At 38.4% G+C, this 22,466-nt stretch overlaps 1 long non-coding RNA gene and 1 other non-coding gene across 2 annotated transcripts; one reads left to right on the top strand and one right to left on the bottom strand.

Annotated features, from left to right (window-relative positions):
• Positions 1-1,141: 1,141 nt before the first annotated feature.
• On the bottom strand, positions 1,142-1,248 carry LOC135150008 (small nucleolar RNA R71). The gene has a single exon (XR_010288363.1). It is a non-coding gene; the product is annotated as a small nucleolar RNA R71 (small nucleolar RNA).
• A 15,041-nt stretch (positions 1,249-16,289) lies between these two features.
• LOC135152144 (uncharacterized) lies at positions 16,290-21,745 on the top strand. The gene is made up of 3 exons (XR_010291317.1): positions 16,290-16,468; positions 18,242-18,436; positions 19,318-21,745. It is a non-coding gene; the product is annotated as an uncharacterized LOC135152144 (long non-coding RNA).
• The last annotated feature ends 721 nt before the right edge of the window (positions 21,746-22,466 follow it).

Here is a 22,466-nt window from a genome sequence, read left to right as displayed (position 1 = left end):
CTTCTTTCCAGGCTGGCATAGGCAGGCCTTTGCATTCAATCCAAGTCACTCTTGAGATAACATGATCTGCCTCCGTATAGCTTCTGATTTTACAAAACCAAACCGATAGATCCGTCTTGTCTAACAAACCCCAACTGTCCTTGACATCCTTCCTTATTAAGAATTTTCTTTTGGACAATGAGGTGACCTTGTATTTAGTTAATCCAGTGTCATTCAGTTTCTCCTGCATAGTAGCTGCGCTTTCATCAAACCATGAAAATCCTATCCTGCATTCCATTAATGCCTCCTCCACCTCTTCATCTATCTCTAGTTCCGTAAATTCAAACATTTTCTTGCCAAAATCATCATCCTTAACCTCCTTAATAGGCTCCTCTTTTGGCTCCTTGTTATTGCTCATATTCACTCCATATTTCGTGCTTTTATCCATCCTGACATTCTTCTGCTCCTTCCTATGCTGGCTTATGGATCCATTTATTGTCATGCTAATTCTTCCCCCCAAAGATCTGTCCATTTTCGCATTGTTAATTATAGCTCCTGCCTCCAACTCGCTTATAGTGTGTACGAAACCATATCTTTTTCCCTTAACATCTCTTCTTTTTGGTAAGATTATATCTATGATATGTCCACAGGGTTTAAATAAACTCCAGATCTGGCTACTCGTAGTGCTCTCCGGGATGTTATGAAGAAAAATAGAGACTCTTTCTTTCTCTGCTTGCCTGGGCTTATTCATCTGCTTCTTCTTGTAAGAGACCTGTTGCCACTCCGTCTCCTTAGGACCCGATTGATCCAAAGGGTCTTCCGTATCCATCCCAGTATCTTGCCCCTTTTTGGAATCCATTACAACTTCGCTAAATGTCTTAGTCCCTCTAAAGGGGTTTGCTTCTAGACTTCTTGTGTGAATTTGACTCAGGGCTTCCTGAATAGCTGTCCCATCTCCAATGTTCAACCTCTCCAAAACCCTTTTTTCCACCCAGTGATTGTGCGCCCAGATGAAATTAATTACCAGTTTGTCTCCCACATCCTGCTTCAGCTGCTTATTGTCGGAAAATCGCCGGTAGATCGGGCCGGAGTTTGAATTTTGAAAATCGAGGATCTGGCTCAGAAATTTCTTACTAAGTTCTTCCCTATGGCTAAAACCGCTGCAATCAGGAATGCTATCACTCAATTCTCTCAGTTGTCTGGTGAAACTTTATGTGAAGCTTGGGAACGCTACAAGGAGATGCTTCGGAAGTGTCCACATCATGGGATGCCTGATTGGATGGTTATTAACTGCTTTTATAATGGGTTGGGTCCTCAATCGAGGCCAATGCTCGATGCTGCATCAGGCGGAGCTCTATGGGCTAAGAGCTATGATGAGGCTTATGAGTTGATCGAGATGATGGCTGCGAATGAATATCAGAATCCTACTCAGCGTCTTCATCAGGGCAAAGCAGCAGGAATTCTAGATGTTGATGCTACTACAGCCATAGCTGCTCAGCTTAAGGCTCTTACTATGAAGGTGGATTCTTTGGCAAATCTAGGAAATCAGCAGCCACCTTTAGTCTGCGAGCTCTGTGCTGGAGCACATTCTTCGGATCAGTGTGCTATATCGAGCGAATCCGCTCAGTTTGTGAGCAACTTTCAGAGGTCACAACAGCCAGCTCCGGCCACTTATCATCCTAATAATCGAAATCATCTGAATTTCAGCTGGAGCAATAATCAGAACTTCATGCCACAACAGCAACAACAGTTTCAGCAGCAAGGAGCTAGACCTTTTAACCCTTCTGGTTTTCAACAACAGTTTGCACCGAGACAGCAATTCCATCCACCCGGATTCCAGCAACAAAATCATGGGGTGGCTGGACAGTCTTCCAATGAAAGATCAGAATTGGAAGAATTAAGACTAATGGTGAAAAGCCAATCGGTGTCAATCAAGACTTTGGAGAATCAGATTGGGCAAATTGCTAATGCGTTGATTAATAGACCACAAGGAACTCTTCCTAGTGATACTGAGGCCAATCCGGGCAAGAAGGAAGTGAAGGAACAGGTACAGGCTGTCACCTTGAGGTCCAGAAAGGTTACGAAGGATAAAGAATCAGCAACAGAGCGAAACAAGGAAGAGAGTGATCAACAGGTTGAAACACCCGTGCTCTCATCCGAGTCTGATAGTGGAAAAACTGTTGTTGAAGCTGACCAGACTAAAATCAACGAGGAAGCAAACAAGGATTTAGCCGAAAAGTCTAGCCCGAAAACTGATACTGGGGTCAAGCAAGTATATCCACCTCCACCTTTTCCGAAGAGACTTCAAAAGCATAAGCTCGACAAACAATTCGCCAAATTTCTAGAGGTCTTCAAGAAATTACAAATCAACATACCTTTTGCGGAGGCTCTAGAACAAATGCCGAGTTATGCTAAATTCATGAAAGGTATTCTATCTCGAAAACTCAAACTTGAGGAATTGGAAACTGTGGCTTTGACCGAGGAGTGTAGTGTTGTGTTACAACAGAAATTGCCCCCGAAGCTGAAAGATCCGGGAAGTTTCACAATCCCGTGTACTATTGGGCAATTGTCATTCGACAAGTGTTTGTCTGATTTGGGAGCTAGCATAAATCTGATGCCCTTGTCTATTTTCTTGCAACTTGGTCTTCCGGAGCTGAAACCTACTAATATGTCTTTGCAACTGGCTGATCGTTCGATTACATACCCAAGGGGGATAGTTGAAGATGTTTTGGTAAAGGTAGATAAGCTAATCTTCCCTGCTGATTTTGTCATTCTCGATTTTGAGGAAGATAAGAAGATCCCCATCATCTTGGGGAGACCATTCCTTGCGACAGGGCGGACTTTGATTGATGTTCAAAAGGGTGAACTCACAATGAGAGTTCAAGATCAGATGGTCACTTTCAACGTGTTCAATGCCATAAAACTTCCATCAGATGAGGAGGAATGCTTTAAAGTGGATATGCTCGAAGCTGCAGCTCATTCGGAAATCGATAACAGGCTGAAAACTGACATCTTGGAAAGGGTTCTATCGGGTGACTCAGAATTCGGAGATGAGGAGGAGGAAGAACACCTTCAATACTTGAATGCTTCTCCTTGGAGAAGACGGTTGGATCCTCCAATTGAATCTCTTGGGTTATCGGAGCTGAAAGATTCTCATGAACGGCTGAAACCCTCTATTGTTGAAGCTCCTAAACTTGAGCTTAAGCAACTTCCCGAACACCTAAGGTATGCTTTTCTTGGCGAAGCTTCTACATTACCTGTAATTATTGCATCTAATCTTTCAGGTATCGAGGAAGAAAAGCTTTTGCGAATTCTTAGGGAGTTCAAATCAGCCATTGGATGGACTATTGCAGATATCAAGGGAATCAGCCCTTCTTATTGTCAACATAAAATTTTGATCGAGGAGGGTAGTAAACCCATTGTTGAGCATCAAAGAAGACTTAACCCAATAATGAAAGAAGTGGTGAAGAAGGAGATTCTTAAGTGGCTTGATGCAGGCATTATTTATCCAATCTCGGATAGTTCTTGGGTGAGCCCTGTTCAATGTGTGCCTAAGAAAGGAGGCATGACCCTGGTAGCTAATGAGAAGAATGAGCTCATTCCGACGCGAACAGTCACAGGATGGAGAATATGCATGGATTATCGGAAACTCAATAAAGCCACCAGAAAAGATCACTTTCCATTGCCTTTCATTGATCAGATGCTTGATAGGTTGGCCGGTCATGAGTACTATTGTCTTGTTGATGGGTATTCAGGGTATAATCAGATTTGCATCGCACCAGAGGATCAGGAGAAAACCACCTTCACTTGCCCTTTTGGCACATTTGCTTTCCGTCGTCTTTCTTTTGGACTCTGTGGTGCACCAGCAACTTTTCAGAGATGCATGATGGCTATTTTCTCCGAGATGATTGGTACCAATGTTGAGGTGTTCATGGATGACTTTTCTGTGTTTGGTACTTCTTATGATGAATGCTTGAGCAACTTGACGATGGTGCTAAAAAGATGTGTGGAAACTAATCTCGTTCTTAATTGGGAAAAATGCCACTTCATGGTTCAAGAAGGCATAATTCTGGGGCATAAAGTTTCGAACAAGGGGCTCGAGGTAGACAAAGCTAAGGTGGAGACAATTGAAAATCTTCCTCCACCCATCTCAGTAAAGGGGATTCGGAGTTTTCTTGGTCACGCAGGTTTCTATCGACGGTTCATCAAGGACTTCTCTAAAATCACCAAACCCTTGTGCAACTTGTTAGAAAAGGACGTGCCCTTCAAATTTGATGAAGAGTGCTTGGCTGCGTTCGAAACTCTTAAGAAGAAATTAACCACAGCACCTGTTATTACTGCACCTGATTGGAATGAGCCTTTCGAGATGATGTGTGATGCTAGTGACTATGCGGTGGGAGCTGTGCTTGGTCAGAGAAAGAATAACATCTTCCATGTGATTTACTATGCTAGTAAGACTCTCAATGGTGCTCAGCTGAATTACACTACTACAGAGAAGGAGCTGCTGGCTATTGTTTATGGATTCGAGAAATTCAGGTCTTATTTGCTTGGGACAAAGGTGTTGGTTTACACCGATCATGCTGCCATTCGGTATCTAGTATCAAAGAAAGACTCGAAACCTCGATTGATTCGATGGGTTCTCTTACTTCAGGAGTTCGAGTTAGAGATCAAGGATAGAAAGGGTACTGAAAATCAGGTGGCTGATCATCTCTCTCGATTGGAAGATCAAGCGCGAGCATCCAAGGACACCACTCTAATCAATGAGTCTTTTCCTGATGAACAATTATTTGGGGTCCAAGAAGAAGAGCCATGGTTTGCGGATATAGTGAATTATCTGGTGAGTAATGTCATTTCTCCTGATTTGTCTTATGCTCAAAAGAAAAAGTTTCTTCATGAGGCGAAGTGGTATCGTTGGGATGAGCCTTTCTTGTTTCGCCAAGGTTCCGATCAAATTATCAGAAGGTGCATTCCGTACAGTGAGATTGAAGGAATCTTGCAAGCTTACCACGACTCCACTTATGGAGGACACTATGGAGGGCAGAAGACAGCTGCTCGTATTTTACAGGCGGGTTTCTTTTGGCCTACACTCTTCAAGGACGCTCATCAGTTTGTGTTGAAATGCGATCGTTGTCAAAGGGTTGGTAATATTTCTCGAAGGGATGAAATGCCCCTCAATGTACTTCTTGAGGTTGAAATCTTCGATGTGTGGGGTATAGACTTCATGGGGCCCTTTATCTCGTCTTGCAATAATCTCTACATTCTTCTCGCTGTGGATTACGTGTCTAAATGGGTCGAAGTCAAAGCTTTACCAAACAACACCGCTGCGGTAGTCATAAATTTTCTTCAGAAGAACATATTCACTCGTTTTGGTACTCCTCGAGTTATAATCAGTGATGAAGGATCACACTTTTGCAATCGCAAGTTCACAGCGCTGATGGAACGGTTTGGTATCAATCATAGAGTTGCCACAGCCTATCATCCTCAGACGAATGGCCAAGCTGAGGTATCTAATCGTGAAATCAAGCGAATCTTAGAGAAAGTTGTGAGTCCTTCGAGGAAAGATTCGGCGTTGAAGCTTGATGAGGCCGTTTGGGCCTATAGAACGGCTTATAAGACTCCATTGGGGATGTCACCATTTCAGTTGGTCTATGGAAAAGCATGTCTTTTGCCCGCGGAGTTAGAGCACAAAGCATATTGGGCCTTGAAGAAATTGAACTTGGATATGACAGCTGCTGGTGAGAAAAGAATGCTTCAAATTAATGAACTCGACGAGTTTAGGCTTCAGGCGTACGAGAACAATAAACTCTACAAGGAAAAAGTGAAGAGATGGCATGATAGAAAGTTGGTGCAAAAGGATTTCTTCATTGGCCAACAAGTGTTACTTTTTAATTCTCGCCTAAGACTATTTCCGGGAAAGTTGAAATCTAGATGGTCGGGTCCTTTCACAATAAAGACGGTGTTTCCACATGGAGCAATTGAAATATATGAAACAACACCGGAGGAATCATTTAAAGTGAATGGACAAAGATTGAAGCCATATTTCGGAGGACCAGTGAATCGCGAGTCGGTAAGCACCATCCTCACTATTATTTAATTCTTGGGACTTCACGTCAAGCTAATGACGTTAAACAAGCGCTTCGTGGGAGGCAACCCACGCGTTTTACTGTTTTAATTTTTTAGAAAAAAAAAAGAAAAAAAAATATTTTTTTTGGAGTTAGAAAAATTTTTGGGTGTTAAACCACTGGCGGAACGGGGCAGGTGCGCCAAAACGCGCGGCACCCGCGCCGAACCACCAGTGGCGCTTGCAACAGCCGAGTGTTCACTGCCGGTTTCGCGCACCCGCGCCACGCGCAGCGCACCCGCGCGAGCGGCGCGCCTGCGCCGTGGCAGGGGCGCCTGCGCCGGAACGGCAGTGGGCAGCCTGGTATATAAAAAAAAAAAAAAATTTCTGCTCGTTTTTGGTCTATCCCAGCTCGTTTTTTGTAATCCCAGCCCTCTTATCCTCTTCCAAAAACCTAGTTTAAGCCCCTAAATTCCCCCAACTCAACCCCAACTCCATATTCTTCCATCTCCACATCTATACATACATATACTTACAAATCCATACAAACCCACAAGCATAATCTCATCTCTTTCTTCCAACACACTTGTTCCTAATCCAATTCAAACACTACATTCATATACATTCACCTATTTACACAATCCTACACCACTTCCTATCTTTCTCTAAATCTTCCAAAAAATCTCTACACCCACTACACACATTCAAACCCATGGCACCCAAAAGAGCGAGGAGAGCCGAAAGTAGTAGTGTGCGAGGCACATCTACGGATTCATCGAGTTTGGGGGTTGAGGTTGCTAAGTTCACGACTCCGGAGGCTCGAGAGGAGTTTACTCGGCTTTTGGGCAAGCCTATTGCTAAGGAGAGGGGGTTCTTGCCTTCACCGGGTGATGGTGAGTTGGTGCAGATGATTCGGAATAGGGGGTGGGAGTCATTTTGTGAGGCACCGGCACCGGTGCCGATGAGTATTGTGCGGGAGTTTTATGCTAATGCCCGAGCGGATCAAAACGGGTATTCGGTTGTTAGGGGGTGGACGGTGGATTACACCTTGGAGACAATCCAAGCACTTATTGGGGGTACCGAGATGGGGACTACGCAGGATGATTGGGTGAGAAAGGACAAGAGGAACATTGATTTAGATCAAATTGTCTATGAGTTATACATTCCGGGTACTACGTGGAAGCGTAATCCGTCTACTAATGTGAGAGCCTCTTTCCCTGCCTCTACTATGAACAGGTATGCTCGAGCTTGGAACCTGTTTATTTGTCATAGTATTATGCCATCGGGACACCACCACGATGTCACTGTCGATCGGGCTATATTGTTGTTTGGGATTCTGAGTGGGAAGTATGTGGATATTGCATACGTCATCCACCAAAACATCATGAGATTTTTGAGGAGTCGCACTGGAGTGGCTATACCTCACGCGACGATAGTGACCAAGTTATGTACTGCAGTGGGTGTTCGTTGGTCAGCAGATGAGCAGTTGCAGATGCCGGGTGCCGCTATTGATCATGCTATTATAGAGCGGCTACCTGAGTGGCAGGGTGGTTACGCTAGCCTTCGCGGATTGGGTTATAGAGATGCCGAGGGTAGACGGATGAGAGCACCACCTCCAGTTTCACCAGTTCGGGAGATTGCGGGGCCTTCTGAGCCCGTGGAGAGCTCTGGTACAGGGCGCCGTGGTTTCAGTGATTCCCAGTTTAGGCGGCTCGCGAGGCGTATGGATACTATGCATGATATGCATAGCCGTTTTGCGAGGGATTTGACACAGGCGTTGGGGACTGCTTTTCGTGCTACGGGCGTAGACGTGGAGTGGCCTGTGTTCGGTGCAGATATGATTTATCCTCCAGCTGACTCTTCACCCGATGAGGGTGAGGAGAGTGATCGTTCTGACTCCTTATAGGTACATTCGATCCTTTTTATCACCTTCAATGAGGACATTGAAGATTTTAAGTTTGGGGGTGGTAATCTAAGGACTATTAGTGATGTGTGTGTTCATATAGGTTCATATAGGTTGCATGTTGCATATAGTTTAGCATATTAATTCATATTGTTACATATTAGTAGTTTTGTTTTATATATGCTTGTGTAGTATGTGTTAGTAGTTTCATATAGTTGTATTTGCATGAATCTTGAAGTTGTTCCAAGTTGATTTCCTATGATGAGTTTATGTGCATAATTTCTTGGCTAGTAATCTCGATCATATGTGATGACTTGTTACTTGAAAACTACTTGTGTGGAAATTGTAATTACACTTATGCTCTAGAGATAAGACTTAGACTAACTTATTTCTTGAGTCCTTGCGTTGAGTCGGGCGTAGAGTTTGGAGTATTCTCTTTTTGAAATTAGAGTTTGTAAATCTTAAGTTTGGGGGAGTTGAGGGATGAATATGCCTTTCTAAAAAAAAAAGAAAAGAAAAAAAAAGAGAAAAAAAAAATATCAGGTACTCCTTTGAGATCAATGGGTAAAATGCAATGTCATGTGAAAGGGACGATCCATGTACTTGTGCTGGTATTAAGTGCGAATGTATTAGAATAAGCAGATTCTTGGTGACCTTTCACAACCTTTGATTACTGGAGAATTACTTGATTAAAAAAAAAAAGAAAAAAAAATAGAAAAAGCAAAATTGAATGGCGGTCGTGACTCACTTACACTGAGAAGCGTCCCAACCTTAGACTTAGCAAGAAAAAAAAAGAAAAAAAAATAGAAAAAAATAGGAGAGGCATAGGAATTCTTTAGTGACCTTAAATTGTAGTTGACTCTTTAGTAAAGAAGCGTTTAAGCCTTATTCTGATTAACGGCTCATAGTGAGGACTTTGTGAAGTTTGATGGTCTTTGTTTTGTTTCACTAGTGAGCATGCTAGCACACACGATGCACTTCACACTTGTAGTGGAAGAGAACATGGATAAGATGTGAAAGAGATGAATGCCGAGAGTGTTGCATATTTGGAGGATGCTAAGTTAACAAGGATTACACTTCATGATTCGCTTAGATGTAGGCATTTAGTTGCATTCATTTATTACATTATTAGTGTTTGTGTGTGTATCTATGCTTGAGGACAAGCATCGGTTTAAGTTTGGGGGTGTGATAAGTGGATTTTATATCCACTTGGAAGCCTTCGTTTTGACTTAAATGGATGATCTGGCCTCAAGCTTTTGATGTTTTTGATATGTTTTAGTCTGATGTTGTGTAGGTTTCTTTGGAGGAGAACGAAGAGGAGATTCATAGCTTTCATTGAAAAAAACGGCGAAGCAATCGGATGCACGAGTCAAAAGTTATGGACAAAGAAGTGGGCTGCTGAATTGGGGCACCCGCCCCAAATCTGGCGCACCCGCACCAAACTGGCAGCGAATTTAAGCCCGTTTGCCCGTTTCTGATCCGTTTCAAGGCCCGATCGCTGGGGAAGTTTAAGAAAGGCTTTGGGGGACTAAACACATAACCTAGATTCATTCCAAGGAGCACGTGACGGCTACGGAGAAGATAAAGATCGAATTTCATAACTTTTACTTTTGTAATTCTTCGAAGTAGGCGTAACTTGGATGCTCGTTTCGGATTTGTTTCTTAACTCTTATTCTCATACTTTGATTTTGTTTTTCCTATTCAGTACCATGTTTACATTCGAACCCATGATGATGAGAAGTTCGATTATGAACTAATCATTGTCATGGGATTTTAGCGGATTTATCAATGAATTTCAGTAGTTAAATTGCCTTGTTCATATGTGATGGTTTGATTTCCTCGTATTGGTTGTGCTTATTCGTCTTGGATGCGTAGCTAACATCTAAGATTGCTTGTTAATCTTTATTGAAGCGACAGTGAATATATTGATTTAGAACTTGCCATGCGAGCATAGGTTTCGTGTTCGATAACATGACTTGTGATGTGATTTTACCCATCTTGCATCGCCCTATGTAATCTTGATAGATAACTTGCTCTTCAACCATTATGTTTTCAAATTCTATAGACATATAGGGTCTAAGCATAATTGGTGTCTGTTTACTTTCCATCTTAATTGTGGATGTGTAGCAGTATGGTGCACGTATAACGACAGTTAGCGTGTATCAGTCTCGTGTTATCTGATTAGTTATCAACCATTACAATTGAATAAAGGTAGAACTCTGATTGAAATTGTTAATGAAGCTTGAATCCCATGTTTTATTCTCATTAGTAAATCGTTATTCTCTTAGTTTATAATTCTTAGTTTCATAATTCAAATCGAATTAGTTAAGTAGAAAACCAAAACCCAATTGGATATTTGTCTAAGCATTGAATAATAATCATACATTGGTGCATAAGTGCATATTTCTTGAATACACCAGTCTCTGTGGGAACGAACTTGAATTATATTCTATATTACTTGTGACCACGTACACTTGCGTGATTTTGTGCGAACAAGATCCTATACACACTCTGTAACGTCCAAATATTTTTTATTCGAATTAATATTACTCCAAAAATTAATTTTGATTTAAAATATTTTTCTTTCAAAAATCCAAATCTCATCCAAACACTATTCACTTCAAATCCTTAAATATGAGTACACAAAAGATTAGTAGCATTAAAATCCCACCGTTCAGCAAAGAACACTTTGGCCTATGGAAGAGGCACATGTTACTATTCTTCCGCACTGCGAACAGAAAATATATCGGGATATTAAACAAGGGTGTTTCTACTCCGCTGAAGCTGATAATAGCACACGAAGAGGATGGTGTATTAATGCCTCATAAAACTGTTCCGAAAGAACTTCATGAGTACACAGATGAAGAGAGTGAACAAATGAACCTAGATGATGCTCTTCAACTGATCTTAGTTGAATCCTTAGATCCTGTCATGTACAATGCTGTTGTTAATTGTACAAACGCAAATCAAATCTGGGACACTCTAGAAACCATAAACGAAGGCTCAGAAGAAGTTAGGGAGAACAAGAAAGAGATACTGATGGCTCAGTATGAACAGTTTGGTTCCAATCCCAGAGAAAGGATTTCAGAAGTATTTATCAGACTTAATAATCTGATTAATAATTTAAATCTGAATGGGAAATACTATGACAATAAAGAGGTCAACATGAAGTTTCTCTTAACCCTTCCTGAACATCTGGAACATAGAATCACTGCTATCAGGGAAAGTAGAGATCTGAATGAGATTTCTCTGGAAAGACTCTACGGAGTTTTGAAAACTTATGAACTCGAGCAAGTTCAAAGTTGTTGAATCACCTGCACTGGAAGAAAAGAAGGATGTTGTTGTTCCTTCTAAAACCACTCAGGAGTTTGTTGTACCTGAGATGGGTCAGACTGCTTCTTCCAGTGGTGATGATGAGTTCTATACAATGGAAGAGCTAAAATAGTTAGAAGATCAATCTCTATCACTGTTTTCCAAGAAATTTGGAAACATGAGATTTATATAGAACTCCTCCTACAAGTACAAACCTACTGCCAACAGGTTTCAAAAGGAGGTTATTCATCTTCTACGAGCAAAGGAGGATACAAGACTGGGATGGTGGACAGAAGCAAGTTCAAATGCTTTAACTGTGGTGAACCGGGACACTTTGCAACTGAATGCAAACAGCCCAAGGTTCAAGGAAATAGAAAAGATTCCTACGACGAGCTGAAGCAGAAGTATGATGCATTAGTGAGGAAACATCAGGGTACTTCTGGAAGTCAAAACTTCAAGAGCAAGTCTTATCTAGCAGAAGGGAAAAGCTGGGATGATGCAGACAGTGATGAAGAAGAGCAGATTGGGAATGTTGCTCTAATGGCTAATGCTGGATCATCTTCACCTCCTCCTGCTGGAAACTTTCAGGTAGATCCTACATGCCCTAAACTTTTTATGCAATTAGGACTAGAAAGAGATGATGCTATTAAAAAGTTCAAAGCTGCCAATCTTAAAATTGATATGTTAGTCTTAGATATTCATGCTTATAAGATGAATGAGATGAACGTATTGAAACCTAAAATTGAACAACTGACTATGGATTTAGGATTACAAGTTGCTAAAGTCAGAGTTCTAGAGAAAGGTGAGATTGCTTTAAGACTTCAGCTAGACGAAGAGAAAGTGAAATGTAAAGCCTTTAAGGATGCCTCCACTATAGTCAAAGAGCTTAATGATAAACAAGAGATCAAGAGAACTGTTGGAATAGGTTTTGACTATAACAAATCTGTAGGTAAGGCTAGTAACATTACTCCCTTTAAGAAGAGTTCTGAGGAGAGAGGAATTCCTTTTGTTTTGAAGAATTCCCCTCAACCATTGTTCAAATCCTCAGAAGCTGAACCTCTGTTTGAAACTCCTGTTGTCATTAAATATGAACTCAAACAGGAAGACCTTAAAATGAAAGAGAATAATGAGAAGAGAGATGAGATCCTAACATCACTGAAACCAATCAAAGTGAAAGGCAATGTTAGGTTGCCTAAAGCTGGTTTAGGTGTCAACTCTGAGAGAACTAAATTCAACAAGCCTAATAATTTTTTGAATAGTAAGAACAAGAACAATAGATGTCATTTTACTGAGAACTTTAAATCTGTTAACAAGGTTAGAGTAGAATCTATTGATGTTCCTACTACTGTGACTGCTATTCCTGTTTTTTCTGTTTTTGATGCATGTCATAAATTTTGTGGTGTTGATAATTGCATGACTTGTGCTTTCAATATGATGTCTGCTTATTTTAGAAATTTGCATGCTAAAAATGAAAACACATCAACTAGGCAACACACAAACAATAAGCATGCTAGATTAAAGACTGCTAGTCCTTCTCGTGTTAGGAAGCAGACTTATGTTCCAAAGCCTAAAACCAAGGTTTATAAGGCTATTGTTAAGGAAGTAAGTTCAGTCAAGAGTGAACCAAGTATCAGTCCAAGAGGCTCTGTTGTATTACCTGATAGAAATTAATTCTTTAAGTTTGCTGGACCCAATCAAGTGTGGGTCCCAAAGAAAGTTTAATCAAGTTGTCTTTTGCAGGGTGCCAGTGGAGTTGTTCGTGTTGCTTGGGTGCTTGACAGTGGAGCGTCAATGCACATGACTGGTACAAGATCCCTGCTAGAAGAAATAAGAGAAACAACTGGTCTGACAGTTACTTTTGCTGACAATAGCAAAGGTCGTACTGTTGGATATGGCAAGTACAAAGTTGGAAGGATCATCATAGAGGATGTTGCCATAGTTGAGGGACTTCAACATAATCTCCTGAGTGTCAGTCAGTTTTGTGACAAAGGATATTATGTTCACTTTGAAAAGGAGATATGTATCATCAAACATATCAAGGATAAGCGTCCTTCACTATGTGGCATAAGGAAACGAAGTTCACTGTTTCTACGCCAAAGCCTCTGCTGAAGATAGTTGGTTATGGCATAAGAAGCTCTCACATCTCAACTTCAAAACCATGAACTCTCTAGTCAAGAGAGATCTAGTGAGAGGTTTGCCTTCCCTGGAATTCTCAACTGATGATCTGTGTGAAGCTTGTCAGAAAGGAAAAGCGAAGAGAGCATCTCACAAAGGCAAGACCATCAATACCATTACAAATCCACTTCACTTACTACATATGGATTTGTTTGGCCCCGTGAATGTTGCATCAATTGATGGAGGAAGATATGCCTTGGTCATTGTGGATGACTTCTCGAAATTTACTTGGGTTTACTTCCTGGCTTCTAAGGATGAAACCCCGATGACAGTGATTGATCATATTAAGTCAGTTGAATTGGATAAGGGTGCGCCAGTGAAAGCTGTAAGGTCAGACAATGGCACGAAATTCAAAAATCAAACCCTAATCAACTATTACTCTGAAAAGGGAATTAGAAGGCAGTATTCAGCACCAAGGACTCCACAGCAGAATGGAGTCGTCGAAAGAAAGAATCGTACACTGATTGAAGCTGCAAGGACTATGATTGCTGAAGCAAAGCTTCTACTGTACTTTTGGGCTGAAGCTGTGACTACCGCCTGCTATACCCAGAATAGAACTTTGATCAACAAAGATCATATGAAAACTCCATTTCATCTGTATAACAACAAGAAACCATATGTCAAACATCTTCATATCGTTGGAGCCAAGTGTTATGTTCTCAAGGATGGAGAAGAGAACTTGAACAAGTTTGAGCGAAAGGCATCTGAAGCAATTTTTGTTGGTTATACAAATAATGCCTATAGAGTTTTTGTAATTGATACTCTGTCAGTGAAAGTTAGTGTCAATGTTACATTTGATGACACTAAACTTCCAAGTTTACAATCTGCTAATCCATCTGAATCTCTGAAGTTTGACTACTATCCAAATTCTGATTCAGATGATGATGTGCCACCTGAGGCTGCAACAGGTGATGACAACAATGATGATAATGATCCAGGCAATGGTGGAGGAAATGGCAATAATGTTGGAGATTCCACTGATGCTAGTGGTGGATCAACAAGTCATCCTGGCAGCAACTCAGGGGGAGCTGGTGGATCAACTAGTCATACACATCAGCTTGATGATAACACTGCTCAATCATCAAGGACACAACTTTCAAGGGAAAGGATTTGGAGCAGAGATCATCCCTTTGATCTGATTATTGGTGATCATGATGTTGGTGTAAGGACTAGAAGTGCTACGACAAATGAATGTCTATTCTCTGGTTTTCAATCACAATTAGAACCAAAGAAAGTGGATGAAGCACTTGCTGATCCTGATTGGGTTCTTGCCATGCAAGAAGAACTCAATCAATTTGAGAGACAAGAAGTCTGGGCCCTGGTTCCAAGGCCTAAAGGTAAATCTACAATTGGAACTAGATGGGTCTATCGGAAAAAGTTAGATGGTGATGGCATTGTTGTGAGGAACAAAGCCAGACTGGTTGCAAAAGGTTATTCTCAGGAAGAAGGAATTGATTAAGATGAAACCTATGCTCCAGTTGCTCATCTTGAAGCCATTAGAATATTTCTTGCATTTGCTGCACACTCCAACTTCAAAGTTTATCAGATGGATGTGAAAAGTGCATTTCTGAATGGAAAGCTGGAAGAAGAAGTATATCTGGAACAGCCCCTGGCTTTGAAAATCTAGAGTTTGCTGATTTTGTATACTTCCTATTCAAAGCTGTCTATGGACTCAAGCAGTCACCAAGTGTAATATCCCATATTATTAAATTCAGATTTTATTATTATAAATCTATTTGTCTAGATATTATTGTTGTCTCTAGTTGAATATTGATGTGATTATGTGAATAGTTGTATGTGATTATACTTGTTTTGTGGATTAATATGGATTTTACAGATTTTGCGTCCTCCTTCTTTCTTTGATTCCGAGGACGGAATCCCTATAAGGAGGGTAGATTGTAATGACCCGGATTTTTTAAAATTTATTTAATATTATGAAAGTGATTTTCTTCAAAGAAAGGAATAAGATTTAATATTTATTCCAATTTAATGAGTTTTCAAAATTTTATATTTAAACCCCGGGTTATTGTGTTATTGATTAATAATTGTATTTTCAAAACTGATTTTCATATATTGTTTTGAAAATTCTGTATGAATATTATGTGAATATATGTGTTATGTGATTAAGTGGTATTGGTGAATTTGTTTGTTAATTAGTTATGATTAATTATTAATATTATATGATTAATATATGAATTTTTGTGAATTCTGTATTATCTGGTTTATTGGGTTGACTGCTCATATGTGTTCGTATTTGAGAGATTTCAATTTCTATATGCTCAGAATGAAATATAGTTTATTTGGGTATTTTCATATCGATTTATGTGATGTTATATGATTTTATAATCGATTTACGGATTTAAATTGCGTATATTTATATTTATTTATTAATTATTTGATTATTCGAAAACCGTTCACTCGTAACGGTGTAGCGATTTTTCTTCCCGAAAGTTTCAACAAAACTCACATTTAGCTTAATTTGAATATTCCGGACATTTTTCGTGTTTTGACTTTTTTGATCCGGAGTACGGTTTTCCCCGGAGTCGGTCCGGCGGAGTTTTTCGGGTATTTTAATTGTTGATAATTATCTTGTTTGTCTCGATATACGTGAAAGTCAGATATTTTGATTATTATATTACTTTTTATCGAAATACGTGCAAATGGGACCCGCAGACCAATGATTGATTTAAAATGCCCCGTTTTGATGATTATCTCGAAAACCGGTACTGATTGGACCCCGCTTTATTAATATAAAGCTATTAAATACGTATTTTCATGTCATATACGATCCAAAGGGGTACCAATTATTCGTAAATATAAATAGACCTTTCTATAGCTTTATTTCACCCGAAAAATCATTTCACCAGTTTCTCTGCACGAATACCGGGAGAAACCGAGCGGTGTTCTTCGTGTTCTTCATAATCAAACGAAGATTTGAAGGCGTTATTGGAATCCGATGGAGGCGTATGAATAGTCAAAACGAAGCTCTCGACGCGTAGAATATAGATTAATCGACCATAACAGTGCAGATGTATCAGGTGATTTTACATTATTTTTATAAAATTCGAATTATTTGATTTTAATTGATGAATTTTCGTAATGGATCTTGTTTGATCGTTTTGATGATTCTATGATGTAGAGCATGGTTTTCTCGTCGTTTTGATATATTATATGTTGAATTTGGAGTTCGGAATCATATGTAAAGGTTAGTTTGATTCCGGGATTGTATGTTCTTGAGTTTTCTTCGTGTGTTCTTGAAGCTTTTAATTGAAAATTCGATTTCTGAGTTCGGTTAAGTCTGGGTGAGTTTTGAGGCTTGGAATATGTTCATTGGGATGTGTAGAGTTGATTGGTATGTTTGGATTGTGCGGAGGAAGCCGTAGCGAGCTTGCCGGATATTTAAACTCCGGCGGCGTTCTTAGCTTTGATCTAATTTTCTGGCTTGATTAATGATTTGTTTTGAAATCCGAGACCATATACGAGTTCCTGGGATGCTATTTAATAAATCTGGAGTTGTTTGCTGAGTTCTGGGCGCGGTGGCAACACCGGCGACTCGCCGGCGGCGAGTCTGGGGGCGGCGACGGCGAAAATGCCGTTTAGCCCCCAAACTTTTGGAGGTGGTGAAGATTTTGTACTCTAGTTTCTTTTCTGGCAAATTGACCCCTGACACTTTTATAAGTTACACTTTACACCCTTGCCAGAAAGTTTTAAAAACTTACAAAATAAACCTTTTGATTTAATTTTCTAAAATTGTTTTATTTAATTATTTTGAATTTCAAATATAGTTTTTAATTATTTCTTTATTCAAAAATAAATCTAAATTAGTTTGTTAATTAATTTTAATTAGTAATTAATTATTTTAATTGGTCAATTAATTTAAATATTAATTGATTAATTATTTTAATTAATTATTAATTGATTTTAATTGATTAATTAATTGGATTTAATTAATCCGTTTTGATTTAAAAATTCTGAAAAATAGTTTCGAGCTTTAAAATATTTTTCCAAATTATTTTCAAGGCTCGATAATTGTTTATGAATGATTTCAAGTTCAATTTCAAGTATGTGGGACTTGATTATTTATCCGAAAGTGATTCTTTTATCGATTTTAATTCCGAGAAATGTTTAAAAATTCCAGAAAATTGCCGAAAAATCATTTTTAACCCAAGACTTGATTTAATATCAATTGGGATGGGAAACCTTATGTGTTGTGTGTTGTCTGCTATTGGTTGGATGTGTTATGTGCCGATAGGAGAGTGAGAAAACTATTTTGAGCATAACTTTTGATCCGTAAGTCGGAATCAAGTGAAACGAAAGAGAGACAGAAGTTTATAACGTCTATTTTAATATGATGTGACTATATGGCTGAGTCTATAAGGTGAATAATTGTTGATAAGTATGCATAATGTGATAATATGTGATCTAAGTGCTATCAAGTGATGATTATGTGAAGTACGTGTTAGTTTTGATATTGTGAAGTGATAAATGATTCGTATGATTGATATTGGATAAGAATATATGGATTATAGTTATTGGATTTTGTTGGTTGATTAATGATTGAGATAGGATAACAGGTGGATAGTCTTATACATAGACGAGACGATGTCGGATTTTCGATAAGGATTTATAGGATAATTGATTGGTGATATGTTATGTGGAATATGATTGACTATATGTTAAAGTCAAAGCATGCTTACGTGTTACATGGTATCTGATAAGTTTAAAGGGATATATAAGTGGGTATCGGTATACGTGATATGTATATGCGATATATTGTTTAGTGACTATAGTATTATCTTATTCTCGTAAAGTATTTGGACGAGACTTGTACGCTCGAAGACGTCAGGAAGTCGAAATGGTATTGCAAGGCGAATAAGGGATGAATCGAGTAAGCGAAGCGATGTGGCGAATAGAGTACGGCTAGAGATGGTCTAGAAATTATGATATGGATAGATTGTGAAAGTGGAAAGATGAGATAGAGATGTGAGACTGGAGTCAGATTTAAGGCAAGTATCCTAAATCCTTCTCTTGGATATATTGAAAATATTCTGATCCATTCCTTTGGTATATGTTTCAAATATTCATACCTTTCTGTGCTATATTTAAAAGTGCGAGTATTCTGATCCATTCTTTTCAATCCTCAAGTTTCTAAAGAATTCCAGCTTTATAAATCAATTCGAAGTTCAGATTGTCATTGAAGCATGTGTTGCTCAGTGATAGTTAGAGCTTTGAATGAATTGGGATCTTCTTGATTATTCAACCCGCCATTGTCATGCTGGTTTATCAGGCTAAATTCAGTTGCTTAGCCGATAATGGAGGATACTGAATAGTTGAGGATTTCCTGAACTGTGATTTATGAAATGATGGATCATGATTTATGGATAGATTATTATCCAAGTTTGATTTGAAATTAATCTGTTGTTGATGATATTTATGAGGATGTTCTGTTGATTTACACTGACCTGTTGAATTGAATTATAGAATTGGATTATTGTTTTTATAAAATTTTGTGGACCAAATGAGTGGTCAGACCAGATGAGTGGTCATGTTAGGCCAATGAGTGCCTTGGATCCAGTGACAGAGCATGGCGGGGCCTGCTCGGGGTTAGGTATGACTGATCAGCATCCTAACCTTTGTTTTAATTAAAATGTGATAGTCCAATTCAATAATTCTCTTGGAAAGATTGAATTACTCCAGTATTCCATTGTTGCAAGGTATTGTGAATCATTCTATACAATACCTTAATCTTATGAATTTATGTCGAATCTTTTACTAAAGTATCTTGAGCCTTTGAACTACTATCATATTGATTCACTATTGTTATTGTTTATTATTACTTGCTGAGCATTGTTGCTCACTCTTGCTATTCCTTTCTTAACCATTTCAGAAAGGATTAAAGATGAATGGCTAGTCTATGATTGCGAGTAAAGCTAAGGCTAGGCGAGGAGTGTTCAGGAAAGTTGATGAGGTTGGTGCAAGCTAGAGCTGTGCTACATAGATTCAAGTGCAAGTCATAGCTGGAATAGTTGACAGTGATTCTTCTTATCGAAGATGATCTGATTTGGTAAGAGATGTTGTGTAATAATAGTGGTAGATTCTAATTTCAATACTGTAACCTGGATGCGATCCTGTTGTTTTAGGGGGTACAAATGTTCTCTTTCGAATCTTTTATTATGGCTTTCAAGTTTTGAAATTCAGGTTTTGAAATCATTTGATTAATATTCTCTTTCAGATCTTTTAATAAATCTTTTTGTTTTCAAATTATTTGAATTTCCATTATCAAAAAAAAAATATACAGGTTTCCAAAGTGTTTTAAAAAGGTTTTTGTGTGGTGACGTCAGGATCCAGACCCCCGGATTCTCGGACTGTCACAGTTGGTATCAGAGCGACAGGTTATAAGTATTTGAAATTGGAATATAGATCATGGTTATAGGTTTTCTAGAGAAGAATGTGGTGTGACCTCATGTAGAGGTATTGTGAGACTATCTGGGAATAGTTTAGAGATGTGACAGGAATAGAATCTAGTTAGATGATTAAGTTGAGTGTATAAGGTTAGAGAGATTTTGATTCCTAAGTTAGACATATGATTTCTAGTATGTTGACTCATTGAGATGTTGAATTGTGAGGAAGGTCAAGATTAGACCTAGATAGAAGAGTTTGATAGTGAATGATTGAGTTAAGAATGGTGAAAATGCAGAGTTCAGAGTATTCTGACTATACTGCATAGTTGAAAATGGTCTAGTGTATTGATTTGAAAATGATAAAGATGCATGGTTCATAGTATGTTGACCATGTCAGATATTTGGAAGATGTATATGGTTTTAGTAAGATATGAAGAGTTAGTGTAGAATATGAGTTGTGTTGAATTAGAAGGAGAGATTAGTAGATAGAGGTTGATAGATGAGAAGTGCATGATAGAGAGTATGTGGAGTTGAGTCCAGTTATTAGAGGTGATGTGTGCGAGTAAGTTAGAACGTTAGTCCTCGGCGATGACGCTTTAAGTTAATCGGGACTTTAAACGACATCGAGGTGGGCCCATAACCCACAGGTTGGCGATCCATACAATCGATGATATGTTACGTGTTTTGCTAGTGACTTCACAGATAATGGGGATGAAGTGGAGGCCAAGACTTATTACGAACGATAACGTCTACTATGAATTTTACGAGGCTGCTACGAACGAACGTCAATCGACTATCGAGAACGTTGAAAGGAAGACATGAATCGAATAACGATTTCGTAAAGCATAGTGGGAATTTGAGAAGACCTTGGCAATACCTCTCTTCAACTAAAGATTCTTTTGATTATGTTCTTCATCAGTGAGTTATTATGATATCATTTGGATAAATGAGATTTTCAATTTCTCACATTCTAAGATGATAATGATATTGATTATTGGTGTGAGTTGGTATTGAATCGGTGTATGATAAAGGCGTGTTTATGACGAGACAGTGGAATTCCTTGATATTATTTGATATTCTTTGATATCCCTTGATATTCTTTCATATTCTTTGATATCCCTTAATATTCGTTGATATTCTTTGACACTCTTTGATATTCCTTGATATCTTTTCAATATTCCTTAATATATTCCTCGATAATCCTCAACATTCCTTGATGCTCCTTGAGATTTCTTGGATTCTTTCCATCTGATTGGGATGAACAACCCTGTGTATAGGGGACACAAGGTATACCTGTCTGTGTGATAGGAGTTGGATGGGACGCCATCACTTGTGTGTGTTGTGATTACAAGAAGGTTAACAACCTTTAGTAGTGTCTAATATGGACACGCAACATTAAGTTCATTTGATCGTATTGATCTCCCAGTCACTCTTGTATTTCAATGTGACCTATTTTGAAAACACCTTATTCTATTCGAAAATTCCCAAAGATCGATTCTTGGGAAATGAATTTTACAATCGCGAAAGTTTGATTTTCCTTTTCCATTAAAGTTAAAGGTATGCCAAGATCAATCAAAGGTGGATGACGATATGATATTACGAAGTGTGTACGTTTTAGTTTCTTCGGAGGATTCCGAGGACGGAATCCTTATAAGGGGGGTAGAATGTAATATCCCATATTATTAAATTCAGATTTTATTATTATAAATCTATTTGTCTAGATATTATTGTTGTCTCTAGTTGAATATTGATGTGATTATGTGAATAGTTGTATGTGATTATACTTGTTTTGTGGATTAATATGGATTTTACAGATTTTGCGTCCTCCTTCTTTCTTTGATTCCGAGGACGGAATCCCTATAAGGAGGGTAGATTGTAATGACCCGGATTTTTTAAAATTTATTTAATATTATGAAAGTGATTTTCTTCAAAGAAAGGAATAAGATTTAATATTTATTCCAATTTAATGAGTTTTCAAAATTTTATATTTAAACCCCGGGTTATTGTGTTATTGATTAATAATTGTATTTTCAAAACTGATTTTCATATATTGTTTTGAAAATTCTGTATGAATATTATGTGAATATATGTGTTATGTGATTAAGTGGTATTGGTGAATTTGTTTGTTAATTAGTTATGATTAATTATTAATATTATATGATTAATATATGAATTTTTGTGAATTCTGTATTATCTGGTTTATTGGGTTGACTGCTCATATGTGTTCGTATTTGAGAGATTTCAATTTCTATATGCTCAGAATGAAATATAGTTTATTTGGGTATTTTCATATCGATTTATGTGATGTTATATGATTTTATAATCGATTTACGGATTTAAATTGCGTATATTTATATTTATTTATTAATTATTTGATTATTCGAAAACCGTTCACTCGTAACGGTGTAGCGATTTTTCTTCCCGAAAGTTTCAACAAAACTCACATTTAGCTTAATTTGAATATTCCGGACATTTTTCGTGTTTTGACTTTTTTGATCCGGAGTACGGTTTTCCCCGGAGTCGGTCCGGCGGAGTTTTTCGGGTATTTTAATTGTTGATAATTATCTTGTTTGTCTCGATATACGTGAAAGTCAGATATTTTGATTATTATATTACTTTTTATCGAAATACGTGC

This window comes from Daucus carota, chromosome 1, assembly GCF_001625215.2.
Source record: "Daucus carota subsp. sativus chromosome 1, DH1 v3.0, whole genome shotgun sequence".
Lineage (NCBI taxonomy): Eukaryota > Viridiplantae > Streptophyta > Magnoliopsida > Apiales > Apiaceae > Daucus > Daucus carota.
The sequence above is the reverse complement of the archived record's forward strand: the minus strand, read 5'-3'. Positions and strand labels throughout refer to the sequence as shown.